Source organism: Pollicipes pollicipes, unplaced genomic scaffold (assembly GCF_011947565.3).
Source record: "Pollicipes pollicipes isolate AB1234 unplaced genomic scaffold, Ppol_2.1 Scaffold_3447;HRSCAF=4054_pilon_pilon_pilon, whole genome shotgun sequence".
NCBI lineage: Eukaryota > Metazoa > Arthropoda > Thecostraca > Pollicipedomorpha > Pollicipedidae > Pollicipes > Pollicipes pollicipes.
Genome location: NW_023596297.1, coordinates 27,875,587 through 27,893,664, shown reverse-complemented (window position 1 = coordinate 27,893,664; position 18,078 = coordinate 27,875,587).

Here is an 18,078-nt window from a genome sequence, read left to right as displayed (position 1 = left end):
AGAGTTATGGAGCAAACATGGGCGCGATCTGGCTGAGGGAGAAGTTCAACGGCGTCTGTCTGTAAGGCTTTACAATATTTGTTTACATTTTGACATGATTTGCAACCACATCTGAGCGAAACGTTATGTCGTGCAAGACCAAGTCCACCTTTTAACCCTTTGGTTGTGCTTCTTGAAAAACTCATCCCCATGCTCCATGCATGCTAGGCGTGATTTATGGGTAGCGCCATAAAGAGTGAGAGAAACATGTATATAGATATACGTATACGTATACGCTTAAAGATTACGTATATGGACATAGATTACGGTATTCCTTTATCCGTGATAAAATATTCAAGCGCGGTAAAATATGCAGATAAGGAGATGCGGCCTAAGCCGTTGTCACCGAGACGAAATTTTCGAAATTTTCCATTCATAAGCGTGGAACGTATCAGAAAGTGTCGGGGAGCGGGCTCGGGCTATACGTTAGGAACTTTGCTAGGTGGAAAGCCCGGCGACCGGGGGAGGAGGGCGAGTTAAGGGACTTTGTCCGCTCTTAATCTACATAGCACATTCCGGGAATGGGTAAATGTTATGACCAATGTGCTAGACATACCTCGAAAGTTGTTTCCTAGTCATGCTCAGTCTTGCCTCCTCGACTCACCTGCATTATTTGGCAAATAAGACTGCCCAGTTTCCTAACATTATTCGTCCGTTTCAACATTTTTTTCGCCTGGGGAGGCAGCATTCCACGAGCTGGTAAGAATCTTTGTGCATCGAGTAGACATCAAACTGTCTTTGCAAACTACGTGTAAAAATTTGGTCTGGGTACAGGCCGATCAGAATTTCGAATTCGAAGTAAAGGCCTGTGGTGCGCCAGAGTTTTCACGTGCTTGGATTTCGTCGATCGTTTTCCAACATTGGTTTATCGCAGCATTTTAGGTAAAAGCCAATTTGCAAGCTTCAAATATTACCTGCTAAAACAATGTGACACAAGCCATAAAATCATGGTTTCTCCTTAAAAAGCAAGTCACAAAATGAAGGACCTTTTTCGGATAATAACTGCCTGAGCCTCGCTTCCGTCCGTCGTCGGCGACCGCTGCCGTGGAGTGGCTGTCCCCTGCATGGTTGATTACGAACTTATGGTGTGAATGTTTTACTGCATGCCTCTGGATCAGCATCACTTCTTGTTGGTGTGTAAAGCAGATGGGCTGCCTGCCGCAGTACCTATTTCTAAATTATATACCCTTGCACCACACCACAATAGAAAACACACTTTCTGGAAACTGCCTGTTTTAGGCAGTGAATGGGCGCTCCGGGCAGCTCATTTGCCCCTGCCGGCTTCATGAGCCGACTTAAAGGGAGTGTGTCTAGTATTTTCTGTTTTCTAAATATACGCCTTAGGGCGGGGGTTGGCAATTGTCTATGTTGTTAATTCTCTCTATCTGATTTTGTGTATAGGACGAAGGTAGAGACTTTTCTGAAACAAGCTGCTCACGTATATCTGGTTGTACGTATAGCTAAGGTCGAAGCCGTGTGGCGTAACCCGGTATTTTAAGACAAAATTTCGCTTTTCAAATGTCGACGTTTGTTATGCAACTTCCATAAAATTATCAACCTAACGCTGTCTGGCTGAAATTTTGAAAAAAAATTATCATCGCAGAAGATGCCCGCAATGTGTTTTTAAAGCCTTTTAGGGCATTTTAGACATTTTAGGTAAACTTCTTTTTTTAAATACCAGATTGCAGGCACTTTCTGTGGTTACCATTAATCTGGTTTGCCTGACAAATACACACACACACACACACACACACACACACACATATATATATATATATATATATATATATATATATATATATATATATATATATATAAACGAACACTGATTCCGCAGTGCAAGCTTCTTGATGCATCTTTTGAGGTTCTGAGCCTTTGACATAGCTGTGTCGATAAAATAAAAGATTGTTCGCACAAAATCACTCAAATTTTCGTCGACGTTAATAAATTCCAGCGTTTCGAGACCTTATCTCATTATCGGATAAAATTAAATGGCACAGGTAATAGGTGTTCCGTTATTAAGGATGCTAGTTGTGCATCGCTATCTTAAGAACATCTTTTAGTGCGGAAAAGACCAAAAACTCATTTTGTTACTTGAATGCATCACAGGGACTCATAGCCACAATCACTTGCACAGTACCTACCGCCCACCACCCATTAAGTCAGAGGCTTCGCAAGGATTTGTATGTTTGTTTAGGGTTGGAGAGAATTCGTTGCTAAATATACTTTCCCAAAGTTGAAGGCGTCGTCTGTCATTGCACGCCCAATGGATGTCAGTGTTCTCCGTTAGTTGTCCTGTCATATGAGTATCGCATGTGCTTCAGAGGTACTCCGTCGCGTAAGTGCATTGTCAGATGTCGTGAGATTGTCGTTGTGGTTACGCTAATGTGGTGTATGGAACGAAGCTTGCAGCCTCCGAGATTTCAGTTGAATTGAACACTGCATTGGGGCATTTAAGCTTGCCGTGTTTGTCAGGAATATTTCTCAAGAGAAGATTGGAGATTTTTCTGTTACGATGATGGATGATTGTGTCCATTCGGCAGTCGTTCTCGCCTTTTACGTGTTGAGAGATGGTTTCCCGTAGAGCTTTTTCGTCTTGTTTGTTGGCAAATGTCATTTATTTTTGATAGTGCAGTTGGACGGTTGGTTGCTTTGTCTTAGTTTATGGTCAAAGTGTCTTGTCATGTTTTGTATTTCGCTATCAACGTCAGAACCCGCAAAACAGGTGTGCACCAAGATCTGTCTGATTCGCATCAATTTTGAATGTAATACTGTCTTATCGGAACAACTCTGTCTTATCGCACAACAACGCTCAAAACAGCGCGTCCGATTTGGTATCTAGCTTAGCTATGAGGTCCTCCTTAATCTGAGTTTTGGTTATCTACGTTAACTACAAAGCCTTTGCTTGAGCAAAAATGTCCTCCTCTAATCTTGGAGAGCAGGAGCATACCCCTTCCCCTTTGTCTGTCGGCAAGAGAAGGGTAACTACCCCCCCCCCCCCCCTCCCCTACTGCACCAACGCTGCGCGGACTCGTAGGCGGAATCGTCATCGCGCGAATTGTTAGTCAGGGTCTAAATTATTGCACTGCAGCAGAAATAAGCACAAATCTGATAGAAAATGTCAAAACTGAAACGAAAGAAGCCCCACAACTTCTAGAAACCGTCGAAGCACGTACCGCCAACTCACTTCGTGCCCGCCTTTTACTAGCGTAACCTACACGTGCTGGTTCACAAATCGCATTGTTGAATCACAGGTATGTGCTGAGATTCCAGGCATGGATACCGTGATCGGATCCTTTAGCTCTGGATCCAACATTTAGTAGAATATTCTAATAGGCTCTTCTGAGATCCGGATGCATTTCTTCACTTTTGCTTAAGGGCTTTCCGAGATCTCGGATCCCGTCAACATGTCCTCGGACGATCCTGGGATCCTGGGATCCTAGGATCCTGGAAAGACTTTGAAAAGCTAGGACGGGGTAGAATAGGGCATTTCTGAAGAAAGCGAGCTCCAAAAGAAAACTGGTATATACAGAAGAGAAGTACGGGGCAACCTGAGAATATAAATAAAAAGGTAGATCAGGGTTTGTGAGCGGCCTTTAAACAAGACTGTTAAACTGTTGGCCTGTTGTCATATACCAGTCATCGAAATCAGCATCGCACTTCCTCTCCGAAACTGAGATATTGCTTGGATTACTCTTGGAGAATCAATGTAATGCTCCCTGATGTAAATTGTTACCTCTTCATCTCGCAGAAATTGCAAATTCCTCCACATGCTTTTGCCCTAGTTTCACAGTTACTGCTCACGTGTGTTGACTTTTTTCTTTTGGGTGGATCATTCCTCCTCCCCCCCCCCCCCCCCACCAAAGCCCGGCTTGCCCCCCAACGGTGAGTTTGGCCCCTTAGCATTCTGGATCCGAGGTACAAGCAGAACATGAAAGTGAGAGCTCAAAATTCCATAGTTTTTAAAGGTTTCTAATAATTTTACGCAGGTAAGAAGGGCACAAAAATGCAAACTTCTTTATGATGTTTAGTTGAGTGCGGCGGGCAGAACTCGTCAAACCTTTCGAGTTCGGCGTTTCTAGCACGTTTGCTAGAGCATTTTCCGTTGTTTTTGTTTTGTATTCTGCATGTTTTAGTTGCAGTATTGATTTCTTGTTAACTCTGGTCTAGCTTTGTCCTATTACCTGGGTGTTTTGCACTTGTTCAGCGATGTTTCAAGTCTATGTTGCGACAAGCTACGTTCGCTGCGATATTTTGCCACGACGTGTTATCGGAGAATTAAGGCGTACCGGTCGAATGTTATCACCAAAAAATATCACGAGTTATCTAACCGCTACGTTCGGAGGAATCCTTGAAATGTGTCGACCTCCACTTTGACGTGAATATTCAATGGAACAGTACAAAGACCTGACGGTCGACACCGCGACTAGGCCGATGTCGCTTATCCTCCGGCGATGATCAGCAAAACAACACTAGGCGTTTCGAACATGCCTAACATCCTGAATGCTGCGTTTCAGCTAGCAGCTTGCAGCTTGAAGCCCGGTTACGGCTTCCTGCCAGGAGGCTTCCGTGACAACATTCCGAAGCCGTTAGCGTTTGACAACGTCTGAGCTACATAACATTGACCCTACATTGATTACCGAAGCCTGCTTTCGACCACTGAGGTCCGACAGAATGAAAATGACACCCGAAGACAACATCTTCCGCCGAGATAGAGCAAGGAAACGTATTCAAACAGCAGTGCATTGTCCTTTTCAGCTGGGGGACACTCTAACTCTCTAACTTTAAAAGGAAAGTAGGTCATGTCCGTAGGGAAGCCTGTTTTCAGTGTATGTTAGAAGCAGGTTTAACTACTTTTCCAGACCAGTGCCCCATACCTGTTTTGCGGAACTACACCCCTGTGGTGGGAGCTCCATGACCGTCCCACGCGACGGGTTCACCACCACAATGTCTCACCGCCCCGCCCACAGCACCGCTCTAAAGTGTAAAGCATCTGAGTCAAGGGGCAGGGGATCAAAATCGCTGTGAGATAATCGTCATTTTACACCAACCACGTGGCGGCCTCACAAGTTTCAGGGAATTCGACCGCATTGAAGGAAAAGCGAAAACTGAATCAGGTCCTCGCACTGCAAATTGCACAAAAAAGGTGCTGAATGGAAGAAGCTAATATCAACAGAACCGCAACTTCAGATTTAAGAGATATTTCCTATTACGAAAACATGAAATCCGCACTTCTAGAGAACAAAAATGCATAAAACATGGTAAGTTGCTAAAAATGCTAGCACACAAAAACGCATATCATCGATAAAATGGGAGCTTGAGAAACTGAAAAACAAGTCTCTCCTTGCTCGAAAAGAATGGAATGGTCTCATAAGTGTTCAAAGGAGTGCATCGAGATGAAATAAAACGTGTAAAAGGTCAACCTCTGTTTGCCCAAGGACGTCAATCCTTTTGCAGAAACGAGTTGCGCAACAAATTACATAAAAAACTTGAGCCTGTGCATTCGCAACGTTGGGAGCAAGGACAACGATGGTCCGGGGTTGCAGTTTCTATAAACCAAACGGCATTGGCCACTGTAGATAACACCAGACGTCAGCCACCGAGGGCGCACGAGCACGACCGTCGTGAAATAATCGTTCCGAAAGTCTTTCAAAAACGTTTCGCATCCTCCAAAGATTAGAATGGGACGTATACTTCACCCGTAAGGTTTTGAAGCTGGCCTCTGCACAGCTTAATGGTCACAAAAAAGACGAATTCATATTTCACATTTACTTTTTCAGCTCCATCACCAGATTCCAGCACCATTTCGCATTGCTCTAAATGCTTATTCCCTCCTTTTGTACATCAAAATGTCATGGAAGTGACATATTCGCCCGGACTGCCTTCCAAACGTACTAATTGATGTCCTAAAGGGTTGAGATGTGCTTCTGTTAGATGTGTCATCGTTTTCAGCCGCCCGTTCGCTACCGCCAAGTGTGAGCCGAGGGGCGGGGGGGGGGGGGAGGGGGCGACGCCGTGCGACCCTCGGACAATGCAACGCCGAGCGTCAGTTTTTGTTTCCGAGACTTGCAAGCACGCATACTCATAACTATATGACCTACTTTTCACTATTCAATGCTGAATGAAGGTTGAATATTTCCGGACGAATGTGCTTTGGCAATGGCAATAAACAACTCTGATCCCATTTTGATCTACAATTTACTTTCGCGAAGATTGTAGATCAAAATTCCTCGATACATATCCCTACAAAACCCCTCACAAATTCAGCGAAAACCCTCATTGCCTTTCTTTTAGAAGTGTCACTGAGCCATTGTAAAAGTAAAGCTAAGGTGACTTATTGCATGAAGTCATCTAACGCCTGACAGTAACCTTGGTGTTATTTTTGCGAAACCCTGTCTGGGGTACCACAACTTCGTGGAATTGTGCAGAAGTGCACAGGGATTTCAGTTGTGTCATTACATCACCGTTATCTGATTTCAAAAAACCGCATGTGTCAAACACTGCAATCACCAGTGCTACCGAATGTTTTCTACTGCAGCACTGTTGCAGACGCAGCGGGCGCTGCAGGGATGCTGCGTTTGGAAGTATTTTTCCAACAAAGTGATAGCGAAGCTTCGAATGTACGATCATCGCCGGTGCCGTCCGGACTCTGGAGGTAGTCAGGCTAGCTGAGCGTGGATGATCTCATTGAGCACCGAGCATGCGTACATTAGTGTAACTGCATGGTAAATGAAGAGCCAGTTCAAAAAGTAACGCGGCTTCAATAAGCCTGCATGGCGCATGCGTTCGAGATGACGATCGCTTTGTTTGCCACACATTCAAATTGGATCTGGAGAAGGTTGTTTTCCGCTCAGAAGCACAACAGTGTACCCCAGGAATACAGCGGGCTCCCAATGCGTGTGCATTGAAACGAGCGGGGAAATGACATCCCAACAGGAGAGCGTTTGCCTAAGCGTATTTGGAGAAAGGCTGGGTTCCATTGTCATAAATGGTGCGTGAAGGAGTACACTTGTTAATTCTACGGTAACTGAAGGGCGAAAATCTGTTTTGCGGATCAAATTTTGGTGTGTTGAGAGTGTGCTGTGCGAACGGTATGTAATAGCCACATATATTCTGGACAGTCCGTGCTTATGAATAGCAACACAATACAACACATGTGCTTTAGATAGCTTAAAAAAACTTAACCGTAGATTCTTGAGGGCAAAAATTCCGTTGTCTTTAATGGTCTATGTATAGCAAAACTATATTACCAAAGTACACCAAGATATATGTACATATATGTAGGTATATAAATATATATACACATATTTGTGTGTGTGTTTGTGCGTGTGAACTTATATTTATATATATATGCATATTATATATATATATATATATATATATATATATGTGTGTGTGTGCGTATTGGGTAACCAGAATATAAGTGAATGAACTTCGATAATTTTTCGTTCCTGTACCCTTGTTTCGACTTACACGACCTTAGTCCACCCCTAACCATCATGAGTAGTCGACACCCGTGGTACAGTGTGTTTGTTTGTTTGTCATAAACGGCACATGTGCATGCTTTATTGGGTTGCTTTATCACCCAGCCAGACAGACACGGAAAGGGGGGGGGGGGAAACGGAATTTGGCAACATGGGGAGCATACACAACGCTTCCATCGCAAAATGGCTGCATACGTCCTGGTAGGTACACCCAAAGTTTACGCACTACTTGGCAAGGAATATCGCTTAACTGCAAAGCGACCAAAAAATACCGACCCACCAAATCCGGAGCAGGTGAAAAACAGCCGTACACAGACATCAACACACCCTGCTCGAAAAATATAATGGTTATGTCATAGTGCTGAGCAAGGAATCTGACCGAGAAGTCGTCACAAGAAGTCAATTCACTTAATGTAAGAAAGGCCTCCCGCTGCTTTTTGGCATTATGACTCCATCTTTATAACGCGGGGTTATCGACCTTCGCTATGCCCGGAAGTACTGGTTAACCGATGTTATTGTGCAAACATTGGTTATGTTGACAGCACCTGACGTTTCAAGCTGGGGTTATGATAGCGAGCCACTCGTAATCACGAGTCAAGAGTGAAAAAGCCAAGTCTCCATTTTCCGCTGTTTTTCCACCAGCTGCCGCTGGTTTTCCGCCAGTCGCCAGTTTACGAGTCAGTCGTTATCGTAAACTCATCTTGAAACGTCGAGTACCTACCTAATGTTGGCACCACGACGTTGTTTAACCAGGACCTCCTGGTATGTTGAAGGCCGATAACTTATGCATAAGATTCTGAACTCAATAGCCCATTGAAATCGTAACTGATAGCCAAATGGAAACCTTGTCGTTTGACCTCAAATAGCTCGAGAAACGCGGGTCGTAGACCCAAAACCTACCATGTCCCGAGCGAGCGTCGCGAAAGAGAGGTTGTGTCGCACTCCGGCCCAGATCGAACCACTGTGCGCGGTGCGGTGCAATGCCCCATATACTAGGTGCGCGGTGCGATGCAAAGCCCTATACACTAGGTGCGCGGTGCGGTGCAATGCCCCATATACTAGGTGCACGGTGCAGTGCAAAGCCCTATACGCTAGGTGCGCGGTGCGGTGCAAAGCCCTATAAACTAGGTGCGCGGTGCAGTGCAAAGCCCTATATACTAAGTGCGGTCATCGGGCGATTTGACCACCAAGTCTCGTGGTCCCGTGAAATCATCGGTCGCCCGCATTGCTGGTTTGATCTGCTGCATCACGAGGTGCGCAGGAGTTGTCTGACTGGACAGGAGTTGGAAGTGGAATAACGTAACGTTGGTGGAATAAGTGTCGCTATGACCGCTGAAGGAATGACGGAGGTATGGTGTAGCGTGGGCAAACGAGCCCCGTTGGCTTAGCATTGGTCTGAACCGTGAGCATCGGTGACGGTCGGCTCCGTGCCATTTGAAACTTGGGAGCAGAGAAGAATATCTGCTGCCGCGTGCTAATTGATTGCACAGCTGCCGGTTGCAAGCGGACGGGAAGAGTGAAAACCAGGATATAACCAGCATAACTCACAAATACAAGGTGAGTGAGGATTCCAAAACAGGGTGACGAGCAGTGATCAACGAGCGGAGCCTTAGCAGACATATCACAGCAAACGTCTACGCTTTTCAACGGCGACAGAGCCGCAGGGTAGTCCGCCAACCCACTCATACAAGCTGCCAACGGCCAGATTCACAACAGACAGCCAAGCCATGCACGCTTCCGGCGAAAACGTAGACTAGCTCTTGACCAAGGATTTCCCTGTTTTGAGCCAGACCCTTAGTGGGCATTCTAAGAATGGTGTGTAACTGCCGGCAGACCGTATGCTACCGTTTGTCCATGGTTTCTTTGAAGCTGAACGTCTGATCCCGTGAGCTTTTTTAGATCGCAATACATATTTGCCCCAGAAAATGACTGACCTAACACCCAGTTTGTTGGAGCGTCGTATCCCATTATCAAATGGAACTACAGCGACTCATACCCATCCTGCGCGTCAGGTCAATTTTTTATCCTGAAACCAAACAACTGTCATCATCCGTTCCTATGCAGTACACCCTTCTTCATTATTCGACCATCGCCGCGGATCTCAACTATTGGAAAAAATGAGCCACAGGTGGATTTAAAAAAAGACAATGCGCTTTGCATTCTGAATAGGATGCACTGAAGCTAGTTACGCATGCCCATCGTCAAGCTTCAACCTGCATGACGGCGCCCTTCCTTTCACTTTTCGCATGGAGTGGTTGCGTCAAGGCCTCCCCGACCGACTATGCTACCACACTTATAGGTTCACCGATTTGCCCCCCCCCCCCCCCCCACCTCCAACGCACGGCGGCTCAAGACACCTGCGGACGGGGCTGGGCCTTATCTGGGCTCCACTGTTTGCAATGTGTGTGTCAACGACCGGCCGGTGAAGTGGCCTGATAGGCAGCTGCCGGATGTGCGACAGTCAGCCACTTGTCAAGAGCAATCAACCCGCGCAATCAGCCCACTTTAGTTCGTCAGAAGCCTGGTCAAGGGGACGGAAACTCTCCAAACGCAGCGCCGAACCTGCTGAAAACAGATGACGTGACCAACAGTTCTTCGTCACTGGGTGCGTGCACCAGAGAAGGTTTCCTCTCGGAATTCCCAGGTTTCTCTCACAGATACCTGTCTGAGAAGTTGAAGGTATGACTGTACAGAACGACGGCTTTAAAAGACTGTGGGCCGACCAAAGGACTTCACTAGCCCCATTTTATTTTTGGAGCGATGCAACTTTGTGGTTCCGAGGGGGCAATTTAGCAGACCGCGCAAATTTTTAGCCGGAGAAACTTTTCGCATTTCGCACAGTTTATTTGGCTCACAGTATCAAGTGCATATGCAGAGCTATGGTCTAAAGTACTGTCGTAATGTTAGCGTTTGCAAAGTGCACTGGTCCCATTCAGTACACCTATATTCAAGTCTAAACCGCATATCTCAAAGAATTTAACAGACCATTGAACCACCTGACCGAATATGCCAAAAAGATAAACATCAAGATGGCGATCGATAGCTATTTCTCCACATGACATTTTTATGCCTACTATTGCGGATATGAAATTGCATGCCACTCCGAAAATATTCGACTGAGCCGAGACACACCATTGTGAACGGCTCATTGTCGATAACGATCTGCAATCTGAAAAAGTGTATCACTGTATCAGGTGTCGAAATCACGTAATCCACCATGGTCGGTATGACCTCCTATGGCAGGATGACAGGTGGTTCAAGACATGACTAAACCGATTCCACCCGAATTAATCCCATTATACTGGCCAGGTGTCCGTTGTTTATGTTAGGTTACTTCGTGTCAAAGAAATGTGGCAATGACGAATGAAAGGCAATGTCTATCACGGCCGTAATGAAGGAGAAGCTCGCTGTACGTAGTTAGCTTCCACCATTTCCGGTTCCTCCGAGTGGATTATAACCAAGGAGATTATTACCGATCATTAGGGATTATTGTTATTGCGAATATCCTCCATTTAACAACTGTCCTGGGTGATTTCGTCTTTTCATAGATTAGCCACCTAATTTCGATATTTTATTGCATGCTTGCCGCACAACTGATTATGCAAACACAGATGGAGAGTGCTAAGTAAGTATCCGTGGAAAAGGTGTCGAAACGATGTCTCTCAGTCACAAAAGTAAAATGTTAACATCGTGTTAATATTAATAAAACCTGATGTGGTGTGGCTGCTGCCATGCCGCGTATGCCACGTTATCCACGTATGCCCAGAACCGTAACTAAACATACCAATTTAAAGAACACAAAATTGCCTCGGCTGAGGGGTTTCTACCACGTTTCTGGAGCTGCGTCTGAGGGGGGTCTTGACTGCGACCCCGCCGAGACGAAACTGCGATCCCCTCGGAAACAGTTACGAAAGAGCGCACCGCAGCCGGGAGTCTGACTCGATCTCCCGACTCCCGAGTCTGATAAGTGATACGGCCATGACATGATATGACAGCACCTCACTGAGGACGCCATTAACATGGTAACCCCTAAGCTGTGGTCACTGAATACTAATCGCGTGGTCTCTTGCGCTAACTGGCACTCCTGCGGGTGAAAGCTCCCTTCTTGAAGCATATCGATCTGGCCTTGCTGAAAGTCGAAGGATACGATGGGTGAATGACCATCGCGTGCGGTGGGAATGACAGGCCCCTTCCTGGATTACGGGGCACTGTTGTGTTGAGGTTCCCGATACTGGGGCGGTGTCGCATATTTCAGAGTGGGTCACCAGCAACAGCTACTGATAAATCGGCTGAATGCCTCCCCGCGGGTCCCGTTGTGTTCTCAGCACGGCTGTCGTGGTGTGTGCGTGGATGATTATCATCCCCTGGTCCTGGCCCTTCGGAGTGTCTGAATCATTAGCGTACCTCGCCTACCTCGATGCAAACACGAGAGGTGCCTTCGCCGCCCAAGCAAAGGGCCATGGCCCATTGGACTTTCGCTAAATACGTCACAAGATGTTACCAGGTGCCAGAGGCTATGCCAGGCAGCTGTGCGTCCTCACCCCATACAGAACGTCACCACATAGTGCACTATGCCGTCGAGACACTGCCATTAGGTTGAAATGGGCGCGAAGTTTCCTCTCTTGTGCCGTGCTGGAGTGCTGGAACGCGGCCGTTCTTAAAGGCAACGGTGATTTTATGTTCACGAAAACGTCTGTTGTGCGTGAATAGAGCTTACCACAATTGTTTGACCACGGAGTCATGAATATCGACTCAGCTTTTTGCAGTGCTTGCCAAATGTAAATATGAGTAAGATAAATATGAGTCAATATGAGTAAGATTATGGAGCGTCTATGGAGCGTGTGTGTCTGCGCAGTTGCAAAGTTTATGGAGCGAGCATGTGTGTGCATGAGCGTTTATGGAGCGTGTGTCACTATAGTGACCGTCTCATGATGCACCTTGTGGCAGGTGACCTTGTGACCTTGTGGTGCTGGTGACCCACATATGAGTTACACATATGACCCACACACACGAGTCGATATCCACGACCTTGGAGTCATGCATGTCGACTCAACTTTTTGCAGTATGTGCTAGGCGCTATGCTCGTAGAGCCATCTACTGGGAGGTGTGCCTTACGTGATCTATGGGGATAAATGAATGCTGAGCTGAGGGTGCTCACTTAAAATATGCCAAAATAGGCCGTGAAGTTGGCTTGTACAGTTCACTTTCCGCTTGAACGAAAGAGCACACATATATTTACACCATTTTGCATTTGTTTGGACTATCTGGAGTTGCATGGACTATCTACGGAAGAACGGAAATAATCCTCTTGGCCGTGTGTAAACGACATTGTTGGTAACTGCGTGCCAGTTTTGTGGTCGGGGTGCCCGTCGCTGTAGATCACCTGTTAACGGCAGCGCAGGTCACTGGTGGGTCATGTGCGGATCGCAGTGAAAAGCGCTGTGGGCTATCTGCAGCAGGCAGCGAGCGTCACTTCGGCCAACAGTGGGTGGCCATGCGTACCCACATTTTCCACGCGTGCCCGAAATGGCAACTAAGCACGCTAAGTTAAAAAAAAAACACAAATTATTCTGCTTGTGTATCATTGTAGGTCATCTGCAGATGGTCGCGTGCTTTCCAGGCGATCATGCGTTGGTGATATCGCGTGTGTATGTGGGCGTGCGCGCGTGCGTGCGTGCGTGCGTGTCACTTGAGTGGCCGTCTCATGATGCACCTTGTGGCCGGGCAGGCGAGGTCTACGCTCAGGGCCATTGGGTGTTGGACGATAGCTCATTGTTAGTCACTTCCTTGCCACACTTGGGACATCCATTTAAGCCAGAAGAATTTAGATCGCGGCGAGTTTCCTGTTTGATGTCGTACTTGATTCTGCGCAGTTCCAAAGCTTACACCAGCCAGTCCGACAGTGGAGCCAGCTTTTATGAGACCTTGTCCTTGTCTGCCACCAGTGCGTCGAATGTAGAATGCGTGCAACTTACCTTCACTAGCCAACAAAATCGGCACAACTACAAGCCCATTTCACGCGAGTAGCGTGATGTGGCCCTGTCAGCAGAAAGGAACAGACTCATGTCACAGGACCACCTGGTCTCATGGAGCAAACATATTTACACAGTACTCATGTCTCGCTGTACGGCCAGTTGGGTGGCTTCGAAGTCAAATGACTTTGTCTTAGCCACTAGGACGTTGGAAGCAGAAAACGTGCATAAACAGGTCGCTGTGCCAAAAGCTGACTGCTGACAACACGGCAACACATGGGCAGCTCCAGGACAAACAAATATTTCCCGCACGGGCCGTCTTGTTTCGTGGAGCCAATGTCGATGCACATTGCTCGGAACTCCTAGCACACACAAGCTATTGTTCTAAAGCCAACCTGAATTTCTTATATCCAACAGTCCCCAGTGGTTCGAAACATGCTTCCGCCGGCTTTGTGTCACGTTCCTCCAAACTTTCCGTTCCTTGTTCCCCGTTCTTCACTGCTGCACCTGAAAACAAGATGCGTAGCCGGACCCCGACTTCGGTGCCGAGTTCCCTGATCAGGGAGGGCGGAGCACTAAACCGATCAGGAGCTATTCTAACATGTTAATGGGGTGGGACCGTCACACCCCACAAGTGAAAGCACTGTTTTGCGAGTGGCTCACGCGCCAGGTCTTTGTCCAGGTCCAGGTCCAGGTCCAGGTCCAGGTCTTTCACACGCTTCAGGCGAAGATTGCGAGGAACAAATGTAACTGTCCATACTTTACATTACGCTTAGAGGGAGGGTTTCATGGAGCGTAGCCAACGCGAAACAATGGGACGGGAATAGTGTAACGTTATGCACAGGTGTGACTACCAGTCATCTAGTAACTGCACACAATTTTCGTTTTGAAACCAAGCACATTCAGACAGGCGTCAGTTGACCCTCCAGACATCTTTCCAAAATAACTTCCGAACCGCCCAAACTTTGTATAGGCGTGGAGAATTGAAAAGTCAATTTTTTGGTACAAAAAGGTATGCATCTTGTGAGGTCGCTGACCGATGGCAGGTCAAGGTCAGGTCGTGACTGTCAGTGGATGTGATTCTCCGGGAGCCGTTCAATTTGATGTGACAGCGGAGTGTTAGGAAGCCATACGGTTTTGAAATAGTTAGACAAAACGGCCTTTTCAATCAGGATAGCAACTAATCACATTAAACTTGGGTCAGGTATGAAGGTCTAACCCAGGTCAAACCCAAACCACTTTATTACTGGAAAGCTTGCAGTAGGAGGAAGTTTGTGACGAACATTTCTGGTTGCTCGGTCATAATGACGTTGATTTGACTTCATGAGGGTCAAGGATGGTAAAAAGGTCACTGACCTGAAATGACCCCGGTCAATCTTTTGCTTTGAAGAGTATGTCGCCTACGGTAGAACTTTTCACTGATAGTACACTCAAATATCACAGCAATCTGGAAGATGTTTGGCCATTTTTACCCTCTCAAGGCAAAAAAGTTCACTGGCCTGATCTAAATACCAAAGATATCATGCTTGTGAGGGAATCTTTAAGTTAATGTTGGCTGGGCGAGGAGGTCTGACGGTGCCTCGTACACCAATCCGGTGTCTGACCTTCTTTGACCTTATCTGACCCAAAGGTCGTGAGATAGCGACCTGCAGATTTCACATGAATGATTCACATGGAGCCCTACTTATCTTATGCTCTCTTGGTTTTTGAGCTCACAATTGGAGAAATTATCTCTCACCCCACCTGGGTCCACTAGAGTGCGTCGCATTCGACCAGCCACCCGGGCGCGTGTTAAGGTCAGCTCCCGTTGGCTTCTTGTCATGACAGGAAAAACGGTCGTTTTCGTTTCACATCGCTTTCTCAGTACGAGGCCGAATGAATGTTACGTTTTGGGGGTATCGTGCTCAACACTGCGCCATCAGTGAAGAGGAGAGGGATTACATTCAACGGAAGAAGCGTAGCGTGCGTAATTAAGATGGTAGAGAAGTTGAAAAATAGCCAAAAATGCGCGACGCATTTTATGCATGACCCTTTATCTGTGGTGTACCATTCGTCAATAAAGCGAGAAGAAAACGGAAAACGAATTCACTTGCGTTTCTTAAATGTCAGAGGGATTTCCACATATGTCAGTTCGAATTTCAGTGGCGCAGATGAGTGCAAAGATTTCGATGAAATAAGTATGGTAAACCTTCGGCCACAGATGGTCCCTAGCAAGAGTACCAGTAAGCACTCTTCATGCTTGTGACGATTCTGCTGGATTTCACTCCAATTGGCTTAATTGTATGAACTGCATCGATCGCAAGCGATATAAAACAGAGCGTACAAAGTAGGGCGAATCCGGCTGGCGGACCCACACGTAAAAGGAGGCACTAAAATACCGACACGCTCAAGAGAAAACGCTAACACGCTCAAAAACTATCTGGCCGGGCTGTGATTATAAAACAGCATGCCATTGAATGAGGTATTATCGATTTCCCCGAGGTAAGCACGTGCGGAACATGTGGGTCCTTAATGTTACAACATAACGGTCAACAAAATTCATAAGAAGAGGCGCAGCCAGGATTTTGCTCAGAAGGGTGCGTAACTAAGCTACGTGGAGCATGGGGGTAATTTCAGCAAAGGGGCCACACTCCGCTGCTAGAGATGCCCGTGTTGAATTCGAGGACCTGTAATATTTGCAATCCCATTAAAGGCCTGAAGGGTCCGTTTTTTATGCTTTAACAGCCCTATGGGTGTCCTAACTGCTTAAAAGGACAGTGGAGCATTTGGCCCTAGTGGGCCCCTGTCACCTCTTTACGGGAGAGCGGGCTTACCCTTGGCTGCGCCGCTGTTAAAAATTGGCCGTTTTTGACAACTGAATAACTTTATTACCACTGCGGTAACTTTTAAGTTTGTTGACCCATTGGTACCAACGTTCATGGCCCATTCTTGTCCATGCTTGCTTGTTTTCTGTGTATCGGCCTCGGAACATTGATCGCTCCCTGTTTTCTGATACGAATGGGTAGTTCCTTTCCGAGCGGACTATTTTTCCTTCGACTTGTCAGCGACCGACTGTGTAAAACGTTAAGCCTTGCTGACCTTTGGGTCACGACGCTAGCGGTCCTGATGTTCTGCACTTGTTCGCCATTAGAAGTCGACTGCGCCGTGTGCAATGACGCAAGTTTGGTTATTTTGGCACTTAAAGATTAGTCTTGAACGCGCCGGCATGTTCTCTCGAACGGGCCGGCATATAAGTGCTTTTCTAAAAGATACGTGCACGATCCGCATCCCCGGTGTTTTCCTCTTAAAATGGTGTCTGGACTGGATCCGTGCCCACGGCCACGGGCGACTGGTGAGCGGGGTGGAGCAGCGGGCGGGCGGCCTCCCAGCTGCAGCTCGGAGGCGGACCCGGCGCCGTGTCTTACACCAGCACTGGGCGCAGGGACGCGCCATGCGGCTCACGTACTCGCTTACGTAACGAGGGGCCGGCCGCCAGGAGTCGCCGGCAACACGGGAGACCAGGAGGGCCGGGGAGAGGACCGTGAGGCGGGCGGCAGGCCGCCAGACGGGTAACACCGCTGCCGAGTGTGACTGAAGAGAGAGAGAGAGAGAGAGAGAGAGAGAGAGAGAGAGAGAGAGAGAGAGAGAGAGAGAGAGAGGGGGGGGGGGAGAGAGCGAGAGAGAGAGAGAGAGAGAGAGAGAGAGAGAGAGAGAGAGAGAGAGAGAGAGAGAGAGAGAGAGGGAGAGAGAGAGTCAGCAGACCAGGAGCGTGGCAAACGTCGCGCAGGGGCCCGGCAGGCGGGCAGAGCGCCGGGATCGGGCAGCGGCTGCAAGTCTGACGGCGGCTCCGGGGCCGGGCAGCGGGTCAGGGGTCAGGCAAGTGACCCGGGAGCCGGGCGGAACCCACCACCACGCGTCAGGGGTCATGCCCGTGTCACCAGCGCCGTGGAAGCGTTTCATTAGAGCGTCCGTCACGTGTCCTCCTTACAGACGGGTTTATTTTTTAACGTGACGGCGAGTCTTATCTGATGGGCCGACACCAGCCCCGGCGACGCATTTTCGTGCCGCCGCGTCGCCTCCCGGCCGGCGAAGGCTCGCCAGGCCGCCATTTCTGGCGGGGCGCGCAGCCTGACCTAGCGCTGACGTCATACCGCGCGCCGGTGACCTCTTGCCAGGCCATACAGCTGACATGTGTGGCTGGCGTTAGCCACGGGGCGTCCAACCGGTTCTCGGGACGGGCCCGGCCGGCAGCGCCGCCCAGCGGCCGGGCGGCGAGACACGCCGCGAGGTGCGAGCGGCCGCCGTCTGCGCGTTGCCTCGGCGCGCCAGCCGGGCGCGCGGCGCGGCACCCATCGGCCTTCGGCTGCGGCGCGGCACGGCACCGACGCGCCGCGCTCGTATTATACATTCGTCGAGGAGGGCGCGGCGTGCGGATCGGCCTCGAAGGCGGCACGCGGGTCCGGGCCGCCGGGCGGCGCCAGGACGGCCCGGCTCGCGCCCCGCCTGGCGCCGCTGACGACTCCGACCCCTCCCCCCGCCCAGGCCGTCGGCAGGGAACGGGCGGCCGGATCGGGTGACGCGTGCCTGTCGTGGCTTGTGTCGCG